This window comes from Oryctolagus cuniculus, chromosome 12 (assembly GCF_051225735.1).
Source record: "Oryctolagus cuniculus isolate XC-2025 breed Fujian yellow rabbit chromosome 12, ASM5122573v1, whole genome shotgun sequence".
NCBI lineage: Eukaryota > Metazoa > Chordata > Mammalia > Lagomorpha > Leporidae > Oryctolagus > Oryctolagus cuniculus.
In genome coordinates this window covers 94,348,403-94,375,974 of record NC_142878.1, presented here as the reverse complement: position 1 = coordinate 94,375,974, position 27,572 = coordinate 94,348,403, and the positions used below count along the sequence as shown (strand labels likewise).

The 27,572-nt window shown below is 37.7% G+C and overlaps 1 long non-coding RNA gene across 1 annotated transcript in view; it reads left to right on the top strand.

Annotated features, from left to right (window-relative positions):
- The first annotated feature begins 578 nt into the window (after positions 1-578).
- Positions 579-27,572, top strand: part of LOC149123170 (uncharacterized) — a 41,896-nt gene continuing 14,902 nt past the window's right edge. Inside the window, exon 1 of the long non-coding RNA XR_016218574.1 lies at positions 579-980. This is a non-coding gene — a long non-coding RNA (uncharacterized LOC149123170). The remainder of the gene's footprint in view (positions 981-27,572) is intronic.

Genomic DNA, 27,572 nt, shown 5'->3' with positions numbered 1-27,572 from the left:
GAACACAGCTGTACAAGACGCTCTCCTTTTATTTTCTGTCTTCAATAATGTCCTAGATGTGCAGTTAGGAAATTTAAAAAAGAGAAAATTTTATGTATAAGGATATGCTTTTAAGCAGCAAAACCATCAATAAATGTTAATTAAACTATTATATATGGAGATAATCCCATAAAATTCAAAACAAATAAAAACTGACGAGAGAATTATGCAGGATTACTGTGTATAAGATCAATATATAAACCCAATGTGTTATGACATGCCAGTAAGAGTGAAACAGACAACAATATTAAATTACAGAATACAGAACTACAAGTGAATATCTGTAATGGAAACAAGAGGAAGAGAGGTCAATCTATGTAATGTATTTTTTAGTATCTTAAAATAGTCCTGGAGTCAATTTTTTTTAAAAGTCAAATGACCTTAAAAAAGAGCCAAGAATATAAATAATATAAAGACCCAGATAAAGACCCAGAATACCGGAAAGATTCAGCATTCTGTTACACATGAGACCATTATTGAAAGTCCAAGGGTCACAAGATTTTAATAGGGTCCTGGCAAAAGGAGGGAGGGATAGTGCTCTGATGTCATGATCATCAGGGAGGTGAGAGCGGCCCCTGCTGTTGGGAGGATCAAGCTGCAAAGATGAGGCAGTTTCAGACCTGAGACCAAGCAGAGTTCCTCTCTGCCCCCACCTGCCACAACCCCAAGCTACGGCCCTCATGCTAGGAGCATTTGGATTGGCTGTGTGTTCTCTGATGTTATGCATGTTCATTGTTAGGGAAGACTTTAAAATCAGGTGTTCAAAGGCAACACCGCTGAACCACACAGCATCTTCTTTCCTGGCATCCCAATGTTAGGCTTTCTGGGTTTGTTCCTGAGAGAGGTCTCAGGTGTTTCACCCATTGCTGCTCTGTGAACTTCCCTCACCACACTCAGGAGCCCTCAGGAGGATGCTGGGACTCGTTGGAAGCTGGAAAGTGGTGAGTGTCAGAGACCAGTATTCTATGGTCACAGGAGGTGAGCTGGGCCAGTAGCCAGGACCTTGGTGTCCTGTCCTGTGTCTAAAGGAAAAGGGTTTGTGTGAACCGTGGGGCCGCACAGCTTTCCAAATTGATGGTGATTACAGAATCCACATGGAGAAATGAACTTCCACATGTGATCTGATATCCTTTGGTTGAGAAACGAGGTCACTAGTTTACAATTCAGTCCTGTCAGCACGGCTCTTCCTAGGTTCTGAGTCAGGTTTTGTTTGATGCTAATAACAGAATAGTGCAGGCTCAGTAATTTAGAAAGAAATGATATTTGTCTCATGGGTTGGGTCCAAGGTCGGAGGGCAGTATCTGTTGATGGTCATCTTGTTGGCAGAGGTTTGGGTGGCACAGAGACCATATGACCAAATAATGAAATTGCAGGAGGTTCAAATATGAAGTAGTTTCTATAGCACACACCTGGGAATAAGCAGTCACTCAATAATCACATGAATTGATTTAGCCTAATCACGTCATTAGGGTCCCACCTGTTCCCAATGATTAATCTCTCTTAATTGGGATTAAATGCCTTCACACCCTTGTGTGGAGAGTAAAATCTTTGTAAAGGCCAATCATTCTTCACTCCCCAACCCCAAGCTAACTGGTGTGAGAACTGAGAATCAAATAAACTGTTGAACACACAGTAGTTTCATTATGCATCCAAATTTGGTTTAGTCAAATGATAGCTTGTAGCATTTGAGAATATCTCAGAATATCAGATTCTGCTGGCTATAAAATGGTTTATAAATTTGAGAGTTCATTTGTGACTGGTAAAAGAAAAAAATTCTTTTCTCCTCAATTCCTGTACCTTTGATTTTAAGACTCAGATATTTCATGGGCAATATGAGTGGCTATGATTCTGTCTAATACACAAATTTCAGGCCATAGCTAAGCTCATGCAAATAAGATAGCTTTAAAGGGGATCTCTGGATAACTTCATACTTTTGACTGGAGCCAGAAAATCAAATACATGCTTTTCTTTTTTTTAACTTTTATTTAATGAATATAAATTTCCAAAGTACAGCTTATGGATTACAATGGCTTCCCCCCCATAACGTCCCTCCCACCCACAACCCTCCCCTATCCACTCCCTCTCCCCTTCCATTCACATCAAGATTCATTTTCGATTTTCTTTATATACAGAAGATCAGTTTAGCATACATTAAGTAAAGATTTCAACAGTTTGCTCCCACACAGAAACATAAAGTGAAAAATACTGTTTGAGTACTAATGCATTCAATCTCAATGTACAGCACACTAAGGACAGAGATCCTACATGAGGAGTAAGTGCACAGTGACTCCTGTTGTTGATTTAACAAATTGACACTCTTGTTTATGGCATCAGTAATCACCCTAGGCTCTAGTCATGAGTTGCCAAGGCTATGGAAGCCCCCTGAGTTCACCGACTCTGATCATATTTAGAAAAGGCCATGGTCAAAGTGGAAGTTCTCTCCTCCCTTCAGAGAAAGGTACCTCCTTCTTTGATGACCCATTCTTTCCACTGGGATCTCACTCGTGGAGATCTTTCATTTAGGTTTTTTTTTCCCCCAGAGTGTCTTGGCTTTCCATGCCTGAAATACTCTCATGGGCATTTCAGCCAGATCCGCATGCCTTAGGGCTGATTATGAGGCCAGAGTGCTGTTAGGACATTTGCCATTCTATGGGTCTGCTGTGTATCTCACTTCCCATGTTGGATCATTCTCTCCCTTTTTGATTCTATCAGCTAGTATTTGCAGACACTATTCTTGTTTATGTGATCCCTTTGGTTCTTAGTCCTATCATTACGATCAATTGTGAACAGAAATTGATCACTGGTACTAGTGAGATGGCATTGGTACATGTACAAATACATGCTTTTCATTGGTATATGCCTGGGATGTGTTGACGCTAAAATCTTCATCCATTATGTCTACTAACTCTATATAATGTCAGAATTGAACGTTGGTAAGTCATAGGTGTTATAGATGTGTTGTTTGATATTAAGCAAACAACACACATTTGGTGTTAGTGATCACGAAAATGACTGCACAGGTCACAGACTTAAACTGATTTTAAGTGTTTGGCTTCTGGTGAGAATTAAGACCTTGGAGGAGGAAGCCAATGCAAACTGTTGGGAGGGAAAAGTAAAAAGTGTAGAACTCTCGGAATTAAATGTTCTGGCTGCTGAGGATTGTCTTAGTTCCTGAGAGTTAATCCCCTTAGTCTGCATCTCCTGAGAGTGATCCCCAAAGTCTGGGAACCTGAGTTTGGTGTCCCTTGATACTGTGGGATAAATAGGCTGTTTCCTTTCAATTGCACTTAGTACACCAGTTTAGAAATTATGTGCCATGATTTCATGTGAGACATATATACTCTTGCATAGATCCCTAATATACAGTAATAAAACCTGAAAGGAAGACAATTGTTGACATCTTTGTTTTCTGCTAAATTTGAATAAGAATGTTAACATCCATAGAACTAATATTCAGGAAAATATAGGGGCCTTGGTCAGTTCAGGTATTTTCCCAATCTCTTCTACTTCTGCCCCCAAGAGGGAAGTCCTGGTTCTTTGATGTTTTTGTTTCCTTACTTTCTGTTTCTCTAAACCATGAGTTTTGCTAGCTTTGTTTGGTATTTGTGACAATATCTTTCTTGATTTTTGTTCCTCATCTGCTAATTCTTGGCCTTTTTTGTTACATTATGGCAAAATGCTGTCATGTTATAGATTGTGTATAGACTGTGCTTCTGTAGGAAACATTGATAGTTAAAATGGATTGTCTATCTTTTCTTCCATTTGTACTGATTTTTGTGCTTTTTCAACACTTGAAGTGACCTCATTTATTTATTTTCTCCATCTAGTGTTAGCTGATGTACCTGCACAATGACATATGGATAACTATTAATTACCCCTGGTTGGGTATTTATGCCATTGTATTTATTTGTTCTGATAAACACTGGGCAATCCTTGCAGTTTTGTAAGCATTTTTCTTAAATATTCTGATGCTCTATCTATGAACACTGATATGAAACACTGTACTATCCTCATAGAAAATGATCTGCTCATCTCACTGTGTAACCCTTTTAAATTTTCTGACACAAATCCTGATTAACCTGAAGTGCATATTGCTTTTCCAGGCTTCAATGTAATGGTGTTATAATGGACCATGTTTCTGCATATTTTCTATTTAATCATTTTATATCTTCATTCTATTTTACTTTTGAAACCTGCACATATGTATCTTAAGTTCACAAAAATGTAATGTATTTAGCACATAAAATTGGTTTGGAACACTATTTCTTTGGAAGCTCAGATATCTTATAAAAGAATGCTCTCAACTCTTTACTCCTATTGTTTATATAATTTCTGTCATTATTTTTAATGATCAGAAACTGTAACAACACTGTTTATTGTTAAGCTTTTATTAAAATGATAATATTATCTGTTAGGCTACATTGGAATAAAGAATATAAATATTTTGCTATACCTCCATTTGCTTTCAGTCTTTACTTGGATGACTTCCAAGACTATGTTGCTCTTTATGTCTAATGAATTATTTTCTAAAATTGACTTGATAGAAAACAAGAGACAATGAATGAGAGAAAGAGCTCCTATTCACAAGTTCACTTTGCAAATGTTCACATCTTCCAGGGAGGGATCAGATCTAAACCTGAGAGCAGGTAACTCACTTCAGGTTTTCCATGTGGGTGGCACAAACCACATGTCTTGAGACATCATCATGACTTCCCAGGGTCTGCTTTAATTGGAAGCCGGAGTTAGGATCAGAATCAGGAAATGCACCCGGGTTCTCAATTGTGGAATACAGTTTTATTAATCTTAACAGTTACCCTAAGCCTTTTTTTAAACTGAAATACGTGGATCCAAGTTTGAACATCATGCCTGTAATTTGACAACAGTATTAAGAATGAATGAAACAGTATAAAGGGATGGGGTCATGAGCAGTGAGTTAAGCCACGACTTGGGATGCCCTCATCTCATATTTATCGTCCTCATTCAGGTCCTGGCCATTCCCCACTTCCAATCCAGATTCTTGCTACAATGTATCTGAGGGGCATTTGATGATGTCTTCAGTACTCATGTACCTTCTGCCTACATTGGAGATACAAAAGGTGTTCCTGGCTCCTAGATTAAACTGGAACCAGCCCCAGGTTTTGCAAACATTGACAAGTGAACTAGTGGATGGAAGATCTATCCACTACTGTCCCTCCTCCTTTCAAGTAAATAAATACATATTAAAACCTTACAACGATTCTTCCATTTAGGTTCAAGTTTAGCTTTGCAACAATGGCATTCATAGAATATCAGAAAGTCATGCAAGGGATGAGCAGAAAGTTCAATGGGAAAGGCAACCTTGATTTTTAGATTTTAAGATTATTTAAATAATCCTTAGCAGGACTGGAGATTATTGCCTTATTACTTCCTTATGCTTTGTAAATGATGTCATTTGTTAATCACATATTACAGATAGTTCATTGATAGAATATAGAGACATTTCTGATTTTTAAAATTTTGCTCAGTCTTTGATTAACACTACTTGTATATTATTACAGGATACAGTGAAGCATTTGAGTACATACACAACATAATTTAATCAATCTAGAAAATGAGGATTTTCCTTGCTTATTTTGTGTTTAAGGCCTACAAGCTCCCCCATTCCAATTTCTTATACAGTGTATCTTATCATGAACTAAAGTCACAACACTGTATTATGGAACACTGCAACTGGTTCGTCCTTTCTAACTCTGTTTCTATATCTGTTATCATACCACCCAGTATCTCCAGTAATGAATCTTCCCATCCTAATTAAAAACATTTATATTTATATCCACCATTTTTTAGAAACCCATAGATCAGAGAACATGTGAAATTTATTTCTTCCTATGCCAGTCTTACTTCACTTAAGGATCTCCAGTTCCACCCATTTTGAAGCAAATAATATTTCAATCCTTTTTAATCACTGAATTAGGATTGGAAAACCTGTAACACATTGATAGATTCCTAGGTTGGTTCCAAATATTTACTACTATGAATACTGCTGTAGTCAAAACAGAAAGCAGAAATCTCTTTTGCATGCAGATTGAATTTCCTTCTGATACATACACAATGGTTGGAGAGGTTTATCCCTTCTCATTTTTTGAGGGATGGCCATACTAAGTCTTCATAATGCTCAGGCTAACTTGCATTCTTATCAATATCTTATATTTTAAAATATTTATTTATTTGAAAGTCATAGTTACAGATAGAAAGAGAGAGAGAGAGATCTTCCATCCACTGGTTCACTCCCCAAATGGCTGCAATGGCTAGAGCTGGGCCAAAACAAAGCCAGGAACCAGAAGCTTCTTCCTGTGTCTCCCATGTGGGAGCAGAGGCCTAAAGACTTGGGCCACCTTCCACTGATTTCCCAGGCCACAGAAGAGAGCTGGATCAGAAGTGGAGCAACTGGGACTCAAGTCCCCATACAGGATTTTGGCACTGCAGGTGGCGGCTTTAATTGCTACACAACAGTGCAGGCTCCAATAACTTATTAAAGTTTAATTTTCTTCATACCCCACTAGCATTTGTTAGTGAGGTGACACCTAGTGTCTTTTGATTTGCATTTTCCTATATAATAATTATATGGCATGTTTTCCCATTTTTGTTGACCATGGGTATTTCTTCTTTACAGAAATGCCTGTTCAGATCCTTTCCCAATTCTTAGATGTATTTGTGCATAATTTCAGCAGTTTCATATGTATTCTGAATTTCAGTTCTTCATGAAATGCAGAATTGGCAAATACGTTATCCCAGTCTACTGGGGTATTAAAATAATTTTATTCATATAAGGTGAACAAATTTCATGTATTTCATATACACAGACTTAAGAGCATAATATTTCCCACCCTAACCTCCCTCCTGCCCATGCTCTGACCCTCTGTCCTCCTTCCTCTCTTATTGTTTCTTTTTATATCCATAATTGCATAATTTCAATTTATTTTATAATCACAAGCTTAACTCTGCACCAAATAAAGAATTGAATGGAACAAGTAGAAAAATCACTGTTTATCAAGAGTATAGACAAGGATTGTAAGCAATAACCAAAACTCAACATTGCATTTTTGTGCTTTGTTTCTTTGTGCTTTGTTTATTTGTTTATTTTGTGCTGGTTTATTTGACTGAGAATAATGGCTTCCACATGCATATACTTTGTTGTAAAAGACAAGATCTTATTAATTTATATAGCTGAGTAGTTTTGCATAGTGTATATATACCACATTTTCTTTAACCATTATTCAGTTGATGAATCTCTAGGTTGATGTCAGATGTTAGCTATTGATCTGCAATAACCATAAGGTGCAGACTAGTCTTCCTTATGCTGATTTCATTCCATTTGGGTAAATTTTTAGGAGTGGGATGGCTGTGTATACGGTAGAACAATTTTCAGATTACTGAAAAATTACCAGACTGTGTTCCATAATGGTTGTACTCTTTTACAATTTAAGCAGCAGTGGATTATAGTATTTTATCACCCATGTATTTGCTAACATTTATTGTTTTATAATTTTTGAAAGATAGCCACTCTAATTGGGGTGAGGTTTCACCCTCATCATCCTTTTGATTTGCATTTCCTGATGGCTAATGATCCTGAGTATTTTTAAATGTTTCTGTTGACCATTTGAATGTCATCCTTCAAAAATGTCTGTTTTGTCCTTTGCCCATTGCTTGACAGGATTTTTGTTGTTTTTGCTGTTCTGGATTACTTGAACTCTTTGTAGATTCTGGATATTAGACCTTTAACCATTGCAAGATTTGCAAATATTTTCTCCTGTTCTCTTGGATGCCTCTACAATATGTTGAGCAATTCCTTTGCAGTGCATAAGCATCTTAGCTTAATGCAATCCTATTTGTTTATTTTTGCTTTGATTGCCTATCATTCTGGGGTATTTAACAAGAGTTCCGTGTGTATGCCAATGTCTTCCTGAGTTTCCCAATATTTTCATCTAGTAATTTGATGTTATCAGGTTATTGTTTTATTTCATTGATCCATCTATAATTCATTTCTGTATAAATTGTAAGGTGGTGGTCTTGTTTCATACTTCTACATGCAGAATCCAAGTTTTCCAGTAACATTTGTTGAAGAGTACCTTTTTTTCAGGCATTGATTTTGGCTCCTTTGTCAAAGATCGGTTGGTTGTACACGAGTGTATTACATTCTGGAATTTCTACTCCAGTCCATTGGTCTACATGTCTATTTTTGTGCCAGTATTAGGCTTTTTTTGATTCTAACTGACCTGTAGTTGTCATGAAATTTGATATTGCAATGCCTCTGGCTTTGTTTTATTCTTTAAGTTTGCTTTAGCTATTCAGGATCTCTTGGGCTTCCATATGAATTTTAGCATCATTTTTTCTATCATTTTTTTTCAGAAGAATGTCATTGCTATTTTGATTGGGATCATATTGAACATGTAAATTGCTTTCAGTAGTATGGACATTTTGATTCTATTAATTCTTCTAATCCATGAACATGACAGATATTTCCGTTTTTATGTTCTCCTATTTATTTAAAAAATGTTTTGTAATTATCATTGTAGAGATATTTGACCTCTTTATTTAAATTTATTCCCATTTGTTTGGCTATTGTGAATTGAACTGATCTTGCATGTCCTTTCTCAGCCATAGCATTGTCTTTTTATACAAATGCTATTGGATTTTGTGTATTGATTTTATCTTGCAAATTTACCAACCTCTCTTGAGTTCCAATAGTCTCTTGGTGGAGTCTTTTGGCTTCCCTATATATAAAATCATATCTTCTGTCAACAATAATAATTTGACTTCAACCTTTCCAGTTTGTATCCCTTTGCTTGGATTTTGCTTGCTGGTGGCTCTCAGTAAGCCTTCTAGAACTATATTGAATAGCAATTATGGGGGTGAGCATCCTTGGAGATCTTAGTGGAAATGCTTCCAATTTACCCACACAATTTGATGGTGGCTCTGTGTTTGTCATAAACTACCTTGAATGTGTTCATGAATATTCCTTCTATTCCCAGTTCAAGGTTTTTATCAAGGACATATTTTATCTAGTGCATTCCCACTTGGTCTGGGTGAGTTATATTTCTAATGTGTTGTTATGTTTGATTAGCAAGTATTTTGAGGATTTTTTGCATCTGTATTTATCAAATATATTGGTCTTAGTTTGCTTTGTGCATATACCTGGTTTTAGAATTAAAGTGATGCTGGTTTTATAGGAGTTAAGAGGGGTTTTATCTTCACTCTGATGTCTTCTTTGTTTGTCTTCTTTGTCTTCTTTGTTGTGAATTATCTTCTTAGTTTGATATAAGGTTTCTCTATTAGTTTTTTATTGCCTGTTCTTAGGGTATCTTATCAAGAAGCCATTGCTTATGTCAATGTCTTAATAGTTTTCTCTATATTTTGTAAGTTTGAGTTCTTACATTTACATCCATGACTCACTTTCAGTTGACTTTGTATAGGAAAAGAGGGGTGGTCATCTGGGTTTAGTCATGTCCATATGGATATCCCGTTGCCTCTGGACAATTTACTGAATAGACTATACCTTTTCCAGTGTATTTTTGTTAGCTTTGTAAAAGATCCATTGTCTGTATGTATCTGTATTTCTTTTTGGGAGCCTCTATCCTCTTACACTGGTCTATTCATCAGTTTTTATGCCAGGGTTTACCATACTTCTATGGTATGTATTGAACTCATTTGTTGTAACTCCAGACATGTTCTGTTTCTCAAGAGTTACTTTTCTATGTGGAACATTTTTTAATATATGTGAAGATATGAGGTTTAGGTTTATTTTTCTAGATACATGATGAATTCCATTGATTTTGATGGAAAACATATTGTGTCTGTAAATTAACTTGGATAATATGGAAATATTAGAAAGTATTTCAATCTGTGAATATGAGCGGTCTTTTGATCTCAGATTCTTTATCATGGCTTTAGAATTGTGGCTGTAGAGGCATTTTACATCACAAGTCAAATTTATCCAGGGTATTTTATTTCTTATTGTGAATTTAATTTCTTTTTTAATTTATTTTTTCAGTGGGTTCACAATAGTATAGGTATATAAAACTTATTCTGATTTTTTGTGCTTACTTTATATCCTACAAATCTACCAGTCCATTTACCAGTTCAGGTGGCCTGTTGTTGAACTCGTTGCATTTCCATATAAATAGAATAAAATCATCTGGAAAAATAAATAATTTCAATTTCTTCTTTTCTATATCTGTGTCTTTTATTTCCTTCCCTTTTCTTTTTGTTTTGCCTAGACCTTACATTGCAGTATTGAATATAGAAGTAAAAAATGTGCATCATTTTATGGTTCCAATTATAGGGTAAATGCTTTCATTTTGTTGGCATTCAATAGAATCTGGCTCAGGTTCCTCAAATGCAAGGGTTTTGTAATTGAAGTATATGCAATCTCTAAGTGTTCTGCTCAATTTACTTCTCATAAGTGAATGTATAATTTTATACAAAATGTTTTCTGCATCTAGTTTATTATACTGATGTTTATTTTTGATTGATGTGAATTATTGGAATTATGAATTACATTCATATTTTCCCTGTTTCTATATTACATCTGGCTTGATTATGATATCTGACCATTTTATTTTATTTTTTGGGGGGGGGATTCCAAACTGGATTCAATTACTATCAAATTTTGCACAGATATTCTAATATAAATTCTATTAGGATGACAGTGTTGCATTATATTCAGCAGGAACTCTGCTTTGTAAGTTTTTATTTGAAAAAAGAGAATCAGAGATAAACAGAGATCTTGCATCTATCAGGTCACTTTAGAAAAAACCGGCCTCATATAATGAGTTTGGAAAAGTTGCTCCCTAATGATTTGTATAATACTTTTCAAAAAATTGGATTTTTTTGGATTCCAAACTGGATTCAATTACTATCAAATTTTGCACAGATATTCTAATATAAATTCTATTAGGATGACAGTGTTGCATTATATTCAGCAGGGACTCTGCTTTGTAAGTTTTTATTTGAAAAAAGAGAATCAGAGATAAACAGAGATCTTGAATCTATCAGGTCACTTTAGGAAAAACTGGCCTCATATAATGAGTTTGGAAAAGTTACCTTCCTAACAATTTGTATAATACTTTTCAAAAAATTGGTGTTTTTTTTATTTTGTAGATTTTAGCAATGAAGATGTTTGTTGTTGATCTTTCGTTTGAACACATTATTCCTCATTTAATGTTCTTCCTCAGTATTGCTCTATTCAGAGATATTATTATTATAGAAAACTTTTTATAATTTCCTTAATTAAACTTTATTTATTTATTTTTAACTTTTATTTCATAAATATAAATGTCCAAAGTACAACTTTTGGATTATAGAGGCTTTCCCTCCCACCCATAACCTCCCTCCCACCCACAACCATCCCATCTCCCACTCCCTCTCCCATTCCATTCACATCAAGATTCATTTTTTCAATTATTTTTATATACAGAAGATCAATTTAGTATATGCTAAGGAGAGATTTCAACAATTTGCACATACACAGAAACACAAAGTATAGAGTACTGTTTTAGTAGTAGTTTTACCATGAATTCACATAGTACAACACATTAAGGACAGAGATCCCACATGCAGAGTAGTGCACAGTGAATCCTGTTGTTGACTTAACAATTGACAGTCTAATTTATGACGTCAGTAATCACCCGAGGCTCTTGCCATGAGCTGTCAAGGCTATGGAAGCCTCTTGAGTTCACCACCTCTGATTTTATTTAGACAAGGCCATAGTGAAAGTGGAAGTTCTCTCCTCCCTTCAGAGAAAGGTACCTCCTTCTTTGATGACCCCATTCTTTCCACTGGGATCTCATTCACAGAGATCTTTCATTTAGGTCTTTTTTTTTGCCAGAGTGTCTTGGCTTTCCATGTCTGAAATACTCTCATGGGCTTTTTAGCCATATCTAAAACCTTAAGGGCTGAGTCTGAGGCCAGAGTGCTGTTTAGGACATCTGCCATTCTATGAGTCTGCTGTGTATCCCACTTCCCATCTTGGGTTGTTCTCTCCTTTTTATTTTATTTTTATTTTTTTAACTTTTGTTTAATGAATATAAATTTCCAAAGGACAGCTTATAGATTACAATGGCTTACCCCCATAATGTCCCTCCCACCCGCATCCCTCCCCTTACCCACTCCCTCTCCCCTTCCATTCACATCAAGATTCATTTCGATTCTCTTTATATACAGAAGATCAGTTTAGCCTACATTAAGTAAAGATTTCAACAGTTTGCTCCCACACAGAAACATAAAGTGAAAAATACTGTTTGAGTACTAGTTATAGAATTCAATCTCAATGTACAGCACACTAAGGACAGAGATCCTACATGAGGAGTAAGTGCACTCCTGTTGTTGACTTAACAAATTGACACTCTTTTTATGGCCTCAGTAATCACCCTAGGCTCTTGTCATGAGCTGCCAAGGCTATGGAAGCCCCCTGAGTTCACCGACTCTGATCATATTTAGAAAGGCCATGGTCAAAGTGGAAGTTCTCTCCTCCCTTCAGAGAAAGGTACCTCCTTCTTTGATGACCTGTTCTTTCCACTGGGATCTCACTTGCGGAGATCTTTTTTTAGGTCCCCCCCGCCCAGAGTGTCTTGTCTTTCCATGCCTGAAATACTCTCATGGGCTTTTCAGCCGGATCCACATGCCTTAAGGGCTGATTCTGAGGTCAGAGTGCTGTTTAGGACATCTTCCATTCTGTGGGTCTGCTGTGTATCTCACTTCCCATGTTGGATCATTCTCTCCCTTTTTGATTCTATCAGCTAGTATTTGCAGACACTATTCTTGTTTATGTGATCCCTTTGGTTATTAGTCCTATCATTATGATCAATTGTGAACAGAAATTGATCACTGGTACTAGTGAGATGGCATTGGTATATGCCACCTTGGTGGGATTGAATTGGAATCCCCTGGTATGTTTCTAACTCTACCGTTTGAAGTAAGTCAGCTCGAATAGCTAAAGCAATCTTGTACAACAAAAACAAAGCTGGAGGCACGACAATACCACATTTCAGGACATACTACAGGGCAGTTGTTATCAAAACAGCATGGTACTGGTACAGAAACAGATGGATAGACCAATGGAACAGAATTGAAACACCAGAAATCAATCCAAACATCTACAGCCAACTTATATTTGATCAAGGATCCAAAACCAATCCCTGGAGTAAGGACAGTCTATTCAATAAATGGTGTTGGGAAAATTGGATTTCCATGTGCAGAATCATGAAGCAAGACCCCTACCTTGCACCATACACAAAAATTCACTCAACATGGATTAAAGACTTAAATCTACAACCTGACACCATCAAATTATTAGAGAGCATTGGAAAAACCCTGCAAGATATAGGTACCGGCAATGACTTCTTGGAAAACACCCCAGAAGCACAGCCAGTCAAAGCCAAAATTAACATTTGGGATTGCATCAAATTGAGAAGTTTCTGTACTGCAAAAGAAACAGTCAGGAGAGTGAAGAGGCAACCAACAGAATGGGAAAATATATTTGCAAACTATGCAACTCATAAAGGGTTGATCACCAGAATCTACAAAGAAATCAAGAAACTCCACAACATCAAAACAAACAACCCACTTAAGAGATGGGCCAAGGACCTCAATAGGCATTTTTTCAAAAGAGGAAATCCAAAGGGCCAACAGGCACATGAAAAAATGTTCAAGATCCCTAGCAATCAGGGAAATGCAAATCAAAACCACAATGAGGTTTCACCTCACGCCAGATAGAATGGCTCACATTCAGAAATCTACCAACAATAGATGCTGAAGAGGCTGTGGGGAAAAAGGGACACTAACCCACTGTTGGTGGGAATGCAAATTGGTTAAGCCACTATGGAATTCAGTCTGGAGATTCCTCAGAAACCTGAATATAACCCTACCATTCAACCCAGCCATCCCACTCCTTGGAATTTATCCAAAGGAAATGAAATTGGCAAACAAACAAGCTGTCTGCACATTAATGTTTATTGCAGCTCAATTCACAATAGCTAAGACCTCGGTCATTTGCAACAAGATGGAGGAATTTGGAAAACATCATGCTGAGTGAATTAAGCCAGTCCCAAAGGGACAAATATCATATGTTCTCCCTGATTGGTGACAACCAACTGAGCAGCAAAGGGGAAACCTCTTGAAGTGAAATGGACACTATGAGAAACAGTGACTTGATCAGCTCTTGTCCACACGGTTGATGTACAATGTAATACTTTATCCATTTTAGTATTTTTTTGTTCTAGTACCATTGGTTGAACTCTGTAATTAACACACAATTATTCTTAGGTGTTCTCTCCTTTTTAATTCTATCAGTTAGTATTAACAGATACTAGTCTTGTTTAGGTGATCCCTTTGACTCTCAATCCTATCATTATGATCAATTATGAATTGAAACTGATCACTTTGACTAGTGAGCTGGCATTGGTACCTGCCACCTTAATGGGATTGAATTGGAATCCCCTGGCATGTTTCTAACTCTACCACTAGGGGTATGTCTGATGAGCATGGGCCATACTGTACATCCCCCCACCCTCTTATTTCCACTCTTATATTTAACAGAGATCACTTTTCAGTTAAATTTAAACACCTAAGAATGATTGCATGTTAATTAACGAGTTCAACCACTGGCATTAAGTAGAACAAAAATACTAAAAGGAACAAAATAGTAAGTTGTTCTTCAACAGTCAGGACAAGGGCTGATCAAGTCATTTTTTCTCATAGTGTACATTTCACTTCAACAGGTTTCCTCTTAGGTGCTCAGTCAGTTGTCACCATTCAAGAACGTATGATATTTGTCCCTTTGGGACTGGCTTATTTCACTCAGCATGATGTATTCCAGATTCCTCCATTTTGTTTCAAATGAACAGATTTCATTTTTTAATGCTGTATAGTATTCTATAGAGTGCATATCCCATAATTTCTTTATCCAGTCTTTTGTTGATGAGCATTTAGGTTGATTCCAGGTCTTAGCTATTGTGAATTGAGCTGCAATACACATTAGATATAGACAGCTCTTTTATTTGCCAACTTAATTTCCTTTGGGTAAATTCCAAGGGATGGGATGGCTGGGTTTTATGGTAGGGTTATTATTCAGGTTTCTGAGGAATCTCCAAACAGACTTCCATAATGGCTTTACCAGCTGGCCTCATATGATGAGTTTGGAAAAGTTACCTGTCTAACTTTTCAAAAGATTGGTGTTATTTTTTTAATCTTGTAGATTTTATTAATGAAGATATTTTTGCTGATCTTTCATTTGAACACATTATTCCTGATTTAGTGTTCTTACTCAGTATTGCTCTATTCAGATATGTTATAATTATAGAAAACTTATTTAATAAATGTAAATTTAAAAAGTACAGCTTTTGGATTATAGTGATTCTTTGCTCTATAACCACCCTTCCACCCACAAACCATCCCATCTCCTACACCCTCTCCTATCCCATTCTTCATTAAGGTTCATTTTAAATATCTTTATATACAGAAGATCAACTCTATACTAAGTAAAGATTTCAACAGGTTGCACCCACACAGAAAGACAAAGTATAAAGCATGGTTTGAGAACTAGTTATAGTGTTAATTCTCATAGTAAAAAACATTAAGTACACAGGTCCCAATATAGGGAGCAAGTGCACAGTGAATCCTGTTGATGATTTAACAGTTCAGACTTTTATTCATGATGTCAGTAATCACCTGAGGCTCTTTTCATGAGCTGCCAAGGCTATGGAAGCCTCTTGAGTTCACAAAGTCCAACATTATTTATACAAGTCATAATCAAACTGGAAGTTCTCTCCTCCCTTCAGAGAAAGGTACCTCATTCTTTAATGTCCGCTTCTTTCTGCTGGAATCTCACTCACAGATGTCTTTCTTTAAGGTCATTTTCGCCACAATGTCCTGTGTTTCCATGCCTGAACTACTCTCATGTGCTTTGTAGCCAGATCCAAATGCCTTAAGGTGTGATTCTGAGGCCAGAGTTCTGTTTACGGCATTTGTCATTCTAAGAGTCTGCTCTGTGACCTGCTTCCCATCCTGGATTGTTCTCTCCTTTTTAATTCTGCAATTATTAGCAGACACTGGTCTTATTTGTGTGCTCCCTTGACACTTAATCCTCTTTATGATCAGTTATGGACTTAAACTGATCACTTTAATTAGTAAGGTGACATTGGTACATGCCAATTCTTAGTATTTCGAGTCCCATGGCAAGTTTTAAGCTTTACCCTTAGGGGTAAATACCTGGGAGCATGTGCCAAACTGTATATCCCCTCCATCTCTTATTCCAACTCTTATTTTTTTATTTCAATTTGATTTAAGCACCTAAGAATAATTCTGTGTTAAGTAAAAAGCTCAACCAATGGTATTAAGTAGAAGAAGAAAATACTACAATGAATAAAATAGTAAGCTGTTCCTTGACAGTCATCACAAGGGCTGATCAAGTCATTGCTTCTCATAGTGTCAGTTTCACTTCTACAGTTTTCCTTTTAGATGCTCAGTTGTCACATATCAGGGAGAACATATGATAGTTGTCCCTTTGGAACTGGCTTATTTCACTCAGTATGATGTTTTCCAGATTCCTCCATTTTGTTGCAAATGACCAGATTTCATTTCTTTTACCACTGTGTAGTATTCTGTAGAATACATATCACTTAACTTCTTTATCCAGTCTTCTGTTGATGGGCATTTAGGTTGATTCCATGTCTTAGCCATTCTGAATTGTGCTGCAATAAACATTGAGGTGTAGACAGCTCTTTTATTTGCCAATTTAATTCTCCTTGGGTAAATTCCAAAGAATGGAATTGCTGGGTCATGTGGTAGGGATACATTCAGATTTCTGAGGTATCTCCAAACTGTATCCACAGTGGCTTTACCAGTCTGCATTCCCACCAACAGTGGGTTATTGCGCCTTTGCCCCCACATCCTCACCATCATCTGTTGTTAGTTGATTTCTGTATGAAAGCCATTCTAACAGGAGTGAGGTGAAACCTCATTGTGGTTTTGATTTGCATTTCCCTGATGGCTAGTGATCCTGAACATTTTTTCATGTGCCTGTTGGCCATTTGGATTTCCTCTTGAAAAATGTCTTTTAGGCTCTTGGCCCATCTCTTAAGTGGGTTGTTTGTTTTGCTGTTGTGAAGTTTCTTGATCTCTTCGTAGATTCTGGGTTTTTTTTTTTACGGGCAGAGTTAGACAGTGAGAGAGAGAGAGACAGAGAGAAAAGTCTTCCTTTTCCTTCGGTTCACCCCCCAAATGGCTGCTACACTGGTGCACTGTGCTGATCCAAAGCAAGGAGCCAGATGCTTCCTCCTGGTCCCCCATGCGGGTGCAGGGCCCAACCACTTGGGACATCCTTCACTGCCTTCCCAGGCCACAGCAGGGAGCTGGACTGGAAGAGGAGCAACTGGGACAGTACCCGGCACCCCAACAGGGACTATAACCCAGGATGCCAGCTCCACAGGCAGAAGATTAGCCAAGTGAGCTGTGGTACCTGCCAGATTTTGGTTATTAATCCTTTATCAGTTGCATAATTTGCAAAGATTTTCTCCCATTTTTCAGTTGCCTCTTCACTTTGATGACTTTTTCTGCAGTACAGAAACTTTTCAATTTGATGTAATCCCTGTTGTTAATTTTGGCTTTGACTGCCTATGCCACTGGAGATTTTTCCAAGAAGTCTTGCCTGTGCCTATATCTTGCAGACTTTCTCCAATGTTCTGTAATAATTTTATGATGTTGAGTCATAGATTTAGATCTATGTTGGGTGGATTTTTGTGTAAGGTGTAACATAGGTATCTTGCTTCATACTTCTGCATGTGAAAATCCTGTTTCCCCAACAATATTTGTTTAAAAGACTCTCCTTGCTCCAGGACTTGGTTTTAGCTCCTTGATCAAATATAAATTGGTTGTAGATGTTTGGATTGATTCCTGGTGTTCCTATTCTGTTCTATTGCCTATCCATCTGTTTGTGTACAGTACCATGCTGTTTCGATTATAATTGCCCTGTAGTAAGTCTTGAAATCTGGTATTCTGATGCCTCCAGCTCTGTATTTGTTGTATAAGACTTGTTTATCTATTTGAGGTCTTCTGCACCTAAATATATGTTTCTATATGAATATCAGCATCATTTTTTCTAGGTCTGATAAGAATGTGTTTGATATTTTCATTGGTATCACACTGAATCTGTAAATTGCTTTTGGAAGAAGAATGGACATTTTGATGATATTGATTCTTCCAATCAGTGAGCATGGAATATTTTTCCATTTTTTGGTATCCTCTTCTAGTTCTTTAAGATTTTGTAATTCTCATTATAGAAATATTTGACATCCTTGGTTAAGTTTTTTCCAAGGTATTTGGTTTTTTCTGGTAGCTGTTGTGAATGGGATTGACCTTAGAAGTTATTTCTCAGTTCTGGCAGTGTCTGTATACAAAGACTGTTGATTTTTATGTATTGATTTTATATCCTGCTACTTTGCCAAACTCGTCTATGAGTTCCAACAGTCTCTTAGTGGAGTTCTTTGGATCCCTTAAATAAAGAGTCATGTTGTCTGCAAAGATGGATAGTTTGACATTTTCCTTCCCTTTTTGTACCCCTTTTAATTTCTTTTTCTTGACTAATGGCTTGGCCAGAACTTCTAGTGCTATATTGAATAGCAATGGTGAGATTTGGCATCCCTGTCTGGAACTGGATCTCAGCGGAAATGCTTCCAACTATTCCCCATTCAATAGGTTGCTGGCCGCGGGTTTTTCATAAATTGCCTTAATTGTGTTGAGGAATTTTCCTTCTATACACAATTTGGTTAGAGTTTTCACCATGAAATGGTTTTGTAATTTATCAAATGCATTTTCTGCATCTATTGGGAGGATATATGATGTTTCTTCTGCAGTTTGTGTGGGGAGCAACCGGACTAGACTGAGTTACTGGAATTAAGATTTATTGTATGCATCTGCTCTCCCACAATATGGCACTGGGAGAGAAGTAAACAGCTTCCGCACAGCTGCCTCCAGTTCAACTAATAAACTGTAGGACTTGCTACTGATTGGAGGAGAGCAGCGTACTCGGCGTGTGGGCAGCCGAGTTAGGATTGGCGGAGGAGGACTATAAAGGAGGAGAGAGACGGCATGCACCAGGAACATCTATGGGGAACATCTAAGGGGAACATCTGAAGGAACACCTGTGCAGCCCCCCAGAGAGCCGGCCGGCGGTGTGCTGCTCCCCTGCGGAAGTGGGAAATGTGGCCAGGGGGAACTGCCCTTCCACGGAGGTGGAAGGGATAGTAGCCAACCCGGGAAGAACCAGCAGCAAACCCGGGGAGGGCCGAGCAGACAGAAAGAACAGCGCAGGGTCCTGTGTCGTTCCTCCACGAAGAGGGGGAGCGACAGTTTGTTAATGTGGTGTATCACATTGATTGATTTGTGAATGTTGAACCATCCCTGCATACAAGGATAAATCCCACTTGGTTGGGTTGGATGATCTTTCTAATTTGTTGTTGGATTATTTTGGCTTGAATTTTGTTGAGTATTTGTTGTATGTTCTTTAGAGAAATTGGTGTGTAATTCTCTTTCTCTGCTACATCTTTTTCAGGTTTAGGAATTAAGTGATACTGGCTTTGTAGAAAGAATTTGGGAGGATTCCCTCTCTTTCAATTGTTTTGAATAGCTTGAGAAGAATTGGAGTTATTTCTTCTGTAAATGTCTGATAGAATTCAGCAGTGAATCTCTCTTGTCCTGGGCTTTTCTCTGTTGGGAGGGCCTTTATTACTGATTCAATTTCTGACTTTGATATGGGTCTTTGTTGGTTTTCTATGTTTCTTGCTTCAATTTTTGTAGGTTGTATATGTCCAGGAATCTATCAATTCCTGACAGATTTGCATGATTGCTGGCATACAACTCTTTGTAGTAATTCATAATGACTCTTGTTATTTCTGTGGTGTCTGTTGTTACATTTCCTTTTCATGTCTAATTTTATTGATTTGTGTCTGCTCTCTCCTTTATTTGGTTAGTTGGGCCAATGGTGAGTCAATTTTGTTTTTTTTTTTTTTCAAAAAATCCTTTCAACATTTTGCTTCTCTTTTGTAATTTTTTGGATTCAATTTTGTTGATTTTCTCTCTAATCTTAATTATTTCTTTTGTCCTACTAGTTTTGGGTTTGGTTTGCTGTAGTTTTTCTAGATCTTTGAGATGCATTGATAGCTCATTTATTTGGTGCCTTTCCAATTTCTTGATGTAGGCACCTATTGCTATAAACTTTCCTCGTAACACTGCTTTTGCTGTATCCCATACGTTTTGATATGTTGTGTTGTTATCTGCATTTGCTTCCTGAGGGTTTTTGATTTCTGTTTTGATTTCTTCTATGACCCAGTGTTCATTCAGGAGCATGCTGACATTCTCCATGTGTTTACTTATGCTCTAGAGAATCCTTGAGTTGCTGATTTCCAGCTTCATTCCATTGTGGTCTGAGATGTATGGTTTGATTTTGATTTGTTTTAAATTTGCTGAGACTTGCTTTATGGCCTAATATGTGGTCTATCCTAGAGAAAGTCCCATGCACTAGTGAGAAGAATGTGTATTCTGTATCATTAGGATGAATATTTCTGTACATATCTCTTAGATCTGTTTGTTCTCTAGTGTCAAGTAAATCTGCTGTTTCCTTGTTGATTTCTGTCTGGTTGATCTGTCCATTGCTAAAAGTGGAGCATTGAAGCCCCCCAATATTATTGTATTGGAGTCTAAGTCTCCCTTTAAGTTCCTTAACATATCTTTTAAATAAACTGGTGCCCTGTAATTAGGTGCATATACATTTATAATAGTTACATCTTCCTGTTGAATCATTATATAGTGCCTCTCTTTATCTCTCTTAACATTTTTTGTGTTAAACTCTATTTTTCTGATATTAAGGTGGCTACATCAGCTCTTTTTTGGTTTCTTTTGGCATGGAATATCTTTTTCCAACCTTTCACTTTCAGTCTGCATGAATCTTTGTTGGAAAGATGTGTTTCTTCTAAGCAGCAAATAGATGGGTTTTGTTTTTTAATCCATTCAGCCAGTCTGTGTCTTTTATTTTAAACTTTTATTTAACGAATATAAATTGCTGAAGTACAGCTTATGGATTACAATGGTACCCCCCATAACTTTCCTCCCACCGGCAACCCTCCTCTCCCCTACTCCCTCTCCCCTTCCATTCACATCAAGATTCATTTTCAATTATCTTTATATGCAGAAGATCAATTTAGCATATATTAAATAAAGATTTCAACAGTTTACACCCACACAGAAATACAATGTGTAAAATACTGTTTGAGCACTAGTTATAGTATTAAATCAAAATGTACAGCACATTTAGGACAGAAATCCTACATGATGAGTAAGTGCACAGTGACTTCTGTTGTTGACTTAACAAATTGCAATTGTTGTTCATGGCATTAGTAATCACCCTAGGCTCTTGTCATGAGTTGGCAAGGCTCTGGAGGCCTTTTCAGTTTTCCGACTCTGATCATATTTAGACAAGGTCATAGTCAAGGTGGAAGTTCTCTCCTCCCTTCAGAGAAAGGTACCTCCTTCTTTGATGACCTGTTCTTTCCACTGGGATCTCTAGAGTTGAGGCCATTTACTTTCAGTGCAGCTACTGATAAGTAGTGACTTTGCCCTGCCATGTTCCCAAAGATATTTCTAATATATGGTTTGAACTTCCTGTGATCCCTTACTGCAAGGTTTTCTTCCTTTACCCTCTTTCTGTTGATGATTGTGTTTCTGTGTTTCTGTTTGTAAAACATCTTCAGCATCCTTTGCAGGGATGGATGAGTGGTGACAAATTCATTCTGTTTGTGATGAAAGGCTTTTGTTTCTTCTTTATTCCCAAATGAGACCTTTGCAGGGTATAATAGAATAGGATGACTGTATTTTCTCTAAGTCTTGGGCTATATCTCACCATTCTCTCCCAGCTTGCAGGGTTTCTGATTAGAAGTCTGATGTGAATCTAATTGGAGATCCTTGAAAGTAATCAGGCATTTCTCTTTTGCACATTTTAGAACCTTTTTCCTATACTTCGCTGTGGTGAGTTTGATTACAATGTGTTGTGTTGATGATCTTTTCTGGTCATGTCTGTTGGAAGTTCGCTAATATTTTGCTTAATAAAAGGCCTTCTAACACTTTCTCCCTCTCCATAACTTCAGAAACTAGTAGAACACAAGATCTTGTTTTTTATATATTGTACCCTATAGGTTCTCAACAATATGTTTTAGATTTCTAATTTTCTCTTGCAGACTTTAGCTAGACTGTATACTTTTCTGTGCTCTGTCTTCTAAGTCTGATATTCTCTCTTCTGCCTGATTTGGATTTTAAGGTTCTCAAATGCATTTTTTATTTGTTCTGTTGAATTCTTCATTTTCATTTTGTTTTCTCTTCAATATCTCGATTTCGTGTTCTATTGAGTTTTTTAATTTCATTTTTATTCCTCCTTATAAAGTAAATAGGCAAACAAAAAAGCTGTCTGCACCTTAATGTTTATTGCAGCTCAATTCACAATAGCCAAGACCTGGAACCAACCCAAATGCCCATCAAGAGTAGACTGGATAAAGAAATTAAGGGTCATGTACTCTATTGAATACTATACAGCAGTCAAAAACAATGAAATCCAGTCATTTGCAACAAAACGGAGGAATCTGGAAAATATTATGCTGAGTGAATTAAGCCAGGCCCAAAGGGACTAATACCATATGTTCTCCCTGATCGGCGACAACTAACTGAGCAGCAAAGGGGAAACCTCTTGAAGTGAAATGGACACTCAGAGAAACAGTGACTTGATCAGCTGTTGTCCTGTTGATGTACAATGTAATACTTTATCCATTTTAGTATTTTTTTGTTCTAGTACTACTGGTTGAACTCTGTAATTAACACACAACTATTCTTAGGTGTTTAAATTTTAACTGAAAAGTGATCTCTGTTAAATATAAGAGTGGGAATAAGAGAGGGAGGAGATGTACAATTTGGGACATGCTCAATCGGATTTGCCCCAAATGGTGGAGTTAGAAACATGCCACGGGATTCCAATACAATCCCATCAAGGTGGCATGTACCAATGCCATCTCACTAGTCCAAATGATCAACTTCAGTTCACAATTGATCATAGTGAAAGGACTAAGAATCAAAGGGATCACATAAACAAGAGTAGTGTCTGCTAATACTAGCTGACAGAATCAAAAAGGGAGAGAACGATCCAACATGAGAAGCGGGATACACAGCAGATGCATAGAATGGCAGATGTCCTAAACAGCACTCTGGCCTCAAAATCAACCCTTAAGGCATTCGGACCTGGCTGAAGAGCCCATGAGAGTATTTTAGGCATGGAAAGCCAAGACACTCTGGGAAAAAAAGAAGACCGAAATGAAAGATCTGCTCGAGTGAGATCCCAGTGGAAAGATTGGGGCCATCAAAGAAGGAGGTACCTTTCTCTGAAGTGAGGAGAGAACTTCCACTTTGACTATGACCCTGTCAGAATAAGATCGAAGTCGGTGAACCCAAAATGCTTCCATAGCCTTGGTAACTCATGACTAGAGCCTAGGGAGATTACTGACGCCATAAACAAGAGTGTCAAATTGTTAAGTCAACAACAGGAGTCACTGTGTACTTACTTCTCATGTGGGATCTGTCCTTAGTGTGTTGTCCAATGTGAAGTAATGCTATAGCTAGTACTGAAACTGTATTTTTACACTTTGTGTTTCTGTGTGGGTGTAAACTGATGAAATCTTTACTTAATATATACTGAATCGATCTTCTGTATATAAAGATAATTGAAAATGAATCTTGGCCGGCGCCGCGGCTCACTAGGCTAATCCTCCGCCTAGCGGCGCCGGCACACCGGGTTCTAGTCCCGGTCGGGGCGCCGGATTCTGTCCCGGTTGCCCCTCTTCCAGGCCAGCCTTCTGCTGTGGCCAGGGAGTGCAGTGGAGGATGGCCCAGGTGCTTGGGCCCTGCACCCCATGGGAGACCAGGAAAAGCACCTGGCTCCTGGCTCCTGCCATCGGATCAGCGCGGTGCGCCGGCCGCAGCGCGCCGGCCGCGGCGGCCATTGGAGGGTGAACCAACGGCAAAGGAAGACCTTTCTCTCTGTCTCTCTCTCTCTCACTGTCCACTCTGCCTGTCAAAAAAAAAAAAAAAAAAAAAAAAGAAAATGAATCTTGATGTGAATGGAATGGGAGAGGGAGCGGGAGATGGGAGGGGTGTGAGTGGGTGGGAAATTATGGGGGGAAGCCTATGTAATCCATTATCTGTACTTTGGTAATTTATATTTACTAAATAAAAAATAAAAAAAGGATTTTAATTTCATGAGAGATTTTCTTTCATGTTCTCCATGGATTACTTTTATAGTCCATGCTTTTGCTTTTGATTACTTCTGTACAATCTTATCATCAATATTTGGAATTCTATTTCTTGCATTTCTTCTGTCTCATCATCTTCATAATCTTGTATTCAAGTGTTCTGTTTTCTTGGGAGCATGATGTTGTCTTCCTTATTCTTGTCTCTTGGGTTGTTGCATTTCTTGTTCAGCATTTGTGGAGGTACTCGTTGGTTTCTTCTCCCCCCCCCCACTTTGGCAGCTTTTATCATTGTACTATGACTCTATAGATAAGTGGAATGTCTGCTTTCAGTGAATGTCTAGAGGCTTGTAGTGGATGTAGCCAGAGAGCTCTGTTCAGTTCTCTAGAGTTAAGGGCATGCCTAAGTTGATACTCTCCGGTTTGACATGGTAAATCTTCACTCTCTTTTTTAATCAGAAGGGAATTATTTCTGCTCAGCCGAGCTCTTCTCCTTGATGGAGTCCAGTGCCTGAGCACTAGCCAAAGTGGATATAATATTCCTCTGCTCTGTCCCAAGGACCACACAAAGGATCTGTGCAATCCTCAGTATAAGTTAAGATTTTCAGCAATGTCTCTCACCAGGTGTCCAGGACTTCTGGAGCTTGTGGTGTCCCACTGAGACTGCTCAAAGTCTCATCCACACCATGAGTTCTTCCACACACACACTCATTTTTTCCACAGTCCTGGTTCTGAAGCTTCACACATTCACAAGCTTCTAACCTCCTGTTATTTCTCCCCACTGGAGTCAGGAATCTCCAGTCGGCTGATTGCCAGGCACAGAAATGAGCTGGTGCAGCTGTTATGTATGTCCAAATTGGCCTGCTCTATTGGCTTGTATGGCTTTGTAAGGTGATCAGAGAGAAATGTGTTCATACCCTCTTTTTTTTCTCTCCTCTAGTTAGGCTGGTGCACTTTCCCTCACGTAGCTTCAAACCTCACTTCCTCTAGGGTCTTCCTTCTGCTTTTTCACCAGAGTCTCAGGCTTCTGCCATCTTGTTTCACCTCACTTTGCAGCGATGGTGCATAGGCTCTTGGATATTGGAGTCCTGAGCCATGGGTGCCCATGCCCTCCAAGTAGTAGAGTTTCCTCTGCCTTTTTTTCATAACTCTTCCCCAAGACTACCACCTTTTTAAAACTATTTTCCCCTGGGCTAGAGAAATAAGCTCCCTCCCTATTCTGCTATCTTGTAACCACCACTGGCTTGCCAATAGGCTTCTTCTAAAGGGCATTTGTAGATTGGCAGCGACAGCAAGCAGAAAGTAAGGTCACTGTGTACTTCCTACCTCCTGCTAGCAGGTGGCTTCCTCTATGACCAACATCCTGCATGGAGAGCATGTTGGCTGTGGCTAAAGAACAACATTCACAATGATCATCACCCAAAGCCGCAACCCCATGGGAGACCTGGATTCTCAGATATGTTATATCTACTTGGATCAGTTTTGGTAGGTTATATGTATCCACAGATAAACAATTTTTTACATTTTTTCATTTATCTTTGTTAATATAAATTAGTGATGCCTATTATATCTGTGATATGCATTGTAGTTTCCCCTTCTTTGATTTTATTTACTTGAACCTAGTTTTTAAAACCTAGCGAAAGGATTGTTTCTTCTATTAAAAATAAAATCTTTATTTTGCTTATCTTTAATGTTAACATTCCATTTATGACCTATGCTATTCATTTCATCTTGTATTTGGCTTATTCTTGTTTTCTAGGACTCTTGAGATGGATACTTAGGTTGTTGATTGGAAATCTTTCTGTTTAGATGTTTGGCCATGGCAATGTCTGTGTATAGAAAGGCTATTGACTTTTGTGTGTTAATATTATATTCTGCTACTTTAACAAAGTTTTTTTTATGCGTTCTAATCATCTACTAGTGGACTCTTTTGGCTTCCCTACGTTGAGAACCATGTCATTTTCAAATAGGAATAATCTGAATTCCCACTTTTTAATTTGTATCCCTTTGATTTCCTCTTCTTATCAAATGGTTATGTCTAAAACTTCAAGGTGTATATTGTTTGTCTTTTTAAACAATAAAATAAAAAACAAAAAAACTGAATTAATAGAAAAATACATGATGAGGCAACAGAGGTATATGACTAAATATTTTTAATGATGGATCTGAAATGACTAGTGTTTGTGGCACACATTATTTTGCAATGGGATTGGCCACTGCTTGCAATGCTGGCCTCCTATGTTGTAGTGTTACTTTGTGTATATTCTATTAATGAACCTGGGAAGGCAATGGAACATGACCCAAATGCTTTGGAATGTGCCCATATAGCAGATGTAAATAAAATTATTTGCTCCTGGCTCTGTCCTCGCCAAAACCTGTTTATTTTAGCATCTTGGGAAGTGAGCCAAGAAAAAGATGCTTCATGTGTCTGTGTCTCTTTTTTTGTCTTTCATTTCTCTGCCTTTCAAATAATTAAATATTTAAAAAGAAAAGGCTGAATTCAGTTAATAATCCTTGAGGTTATTTTAATTAGCTAGACTCACTCTTTGCTCATCACTCCCTTTATTTATACCACTTGGACTATATAATCTTCTGTACTCAGGACAAATTAATCACTATAGCTTCCTTATTGACTCAAGAGTCAGACAAAGGAGTGGCTTATGATTAGCCAATTTTTTGGTGAGTATGATGTTCACAATTTTTCTCATTTTGGAGTATCCCTTGGAAACTATATGTCCATTCCCAGAAGGAACAACTCCTATTGGCAGAGGTGTGTGATGAACAAAGAGAGCAATTCCAGGAAAAGGACATATAAACTCACAAAGTCCATGGTGCTGAGCTAGCTCATTCATCCCTGAAATTTCATTTTTATCTCAAGCAATATGAAATTGGGACCTATTTTTTCATCATGTACTAGTTTCTGAGCTCTGAGATGAGGGAACCTAGGCTTGGAAGCTCAAGTTTAAGGTTCCCACATTTGTAGAATATCACTTATGACAATGGCAGTATAGAAAAAACACAGGAATTTGAACAGGGAAAATCATATCTGTGCAATAAAGGAAACCAGGGAGAGGCTGTGGGCCTAAAACCAGTACACTGTCTTACTCCCACTGAAGTTCACATTAGCCATGGCCATTCCCTGTTAGACAAGAACAACAGTGGCAGTAGAGGCTCTATGTAATTCTTGTGTTGATATCTTGCATGAGTTATAGAAGAAAC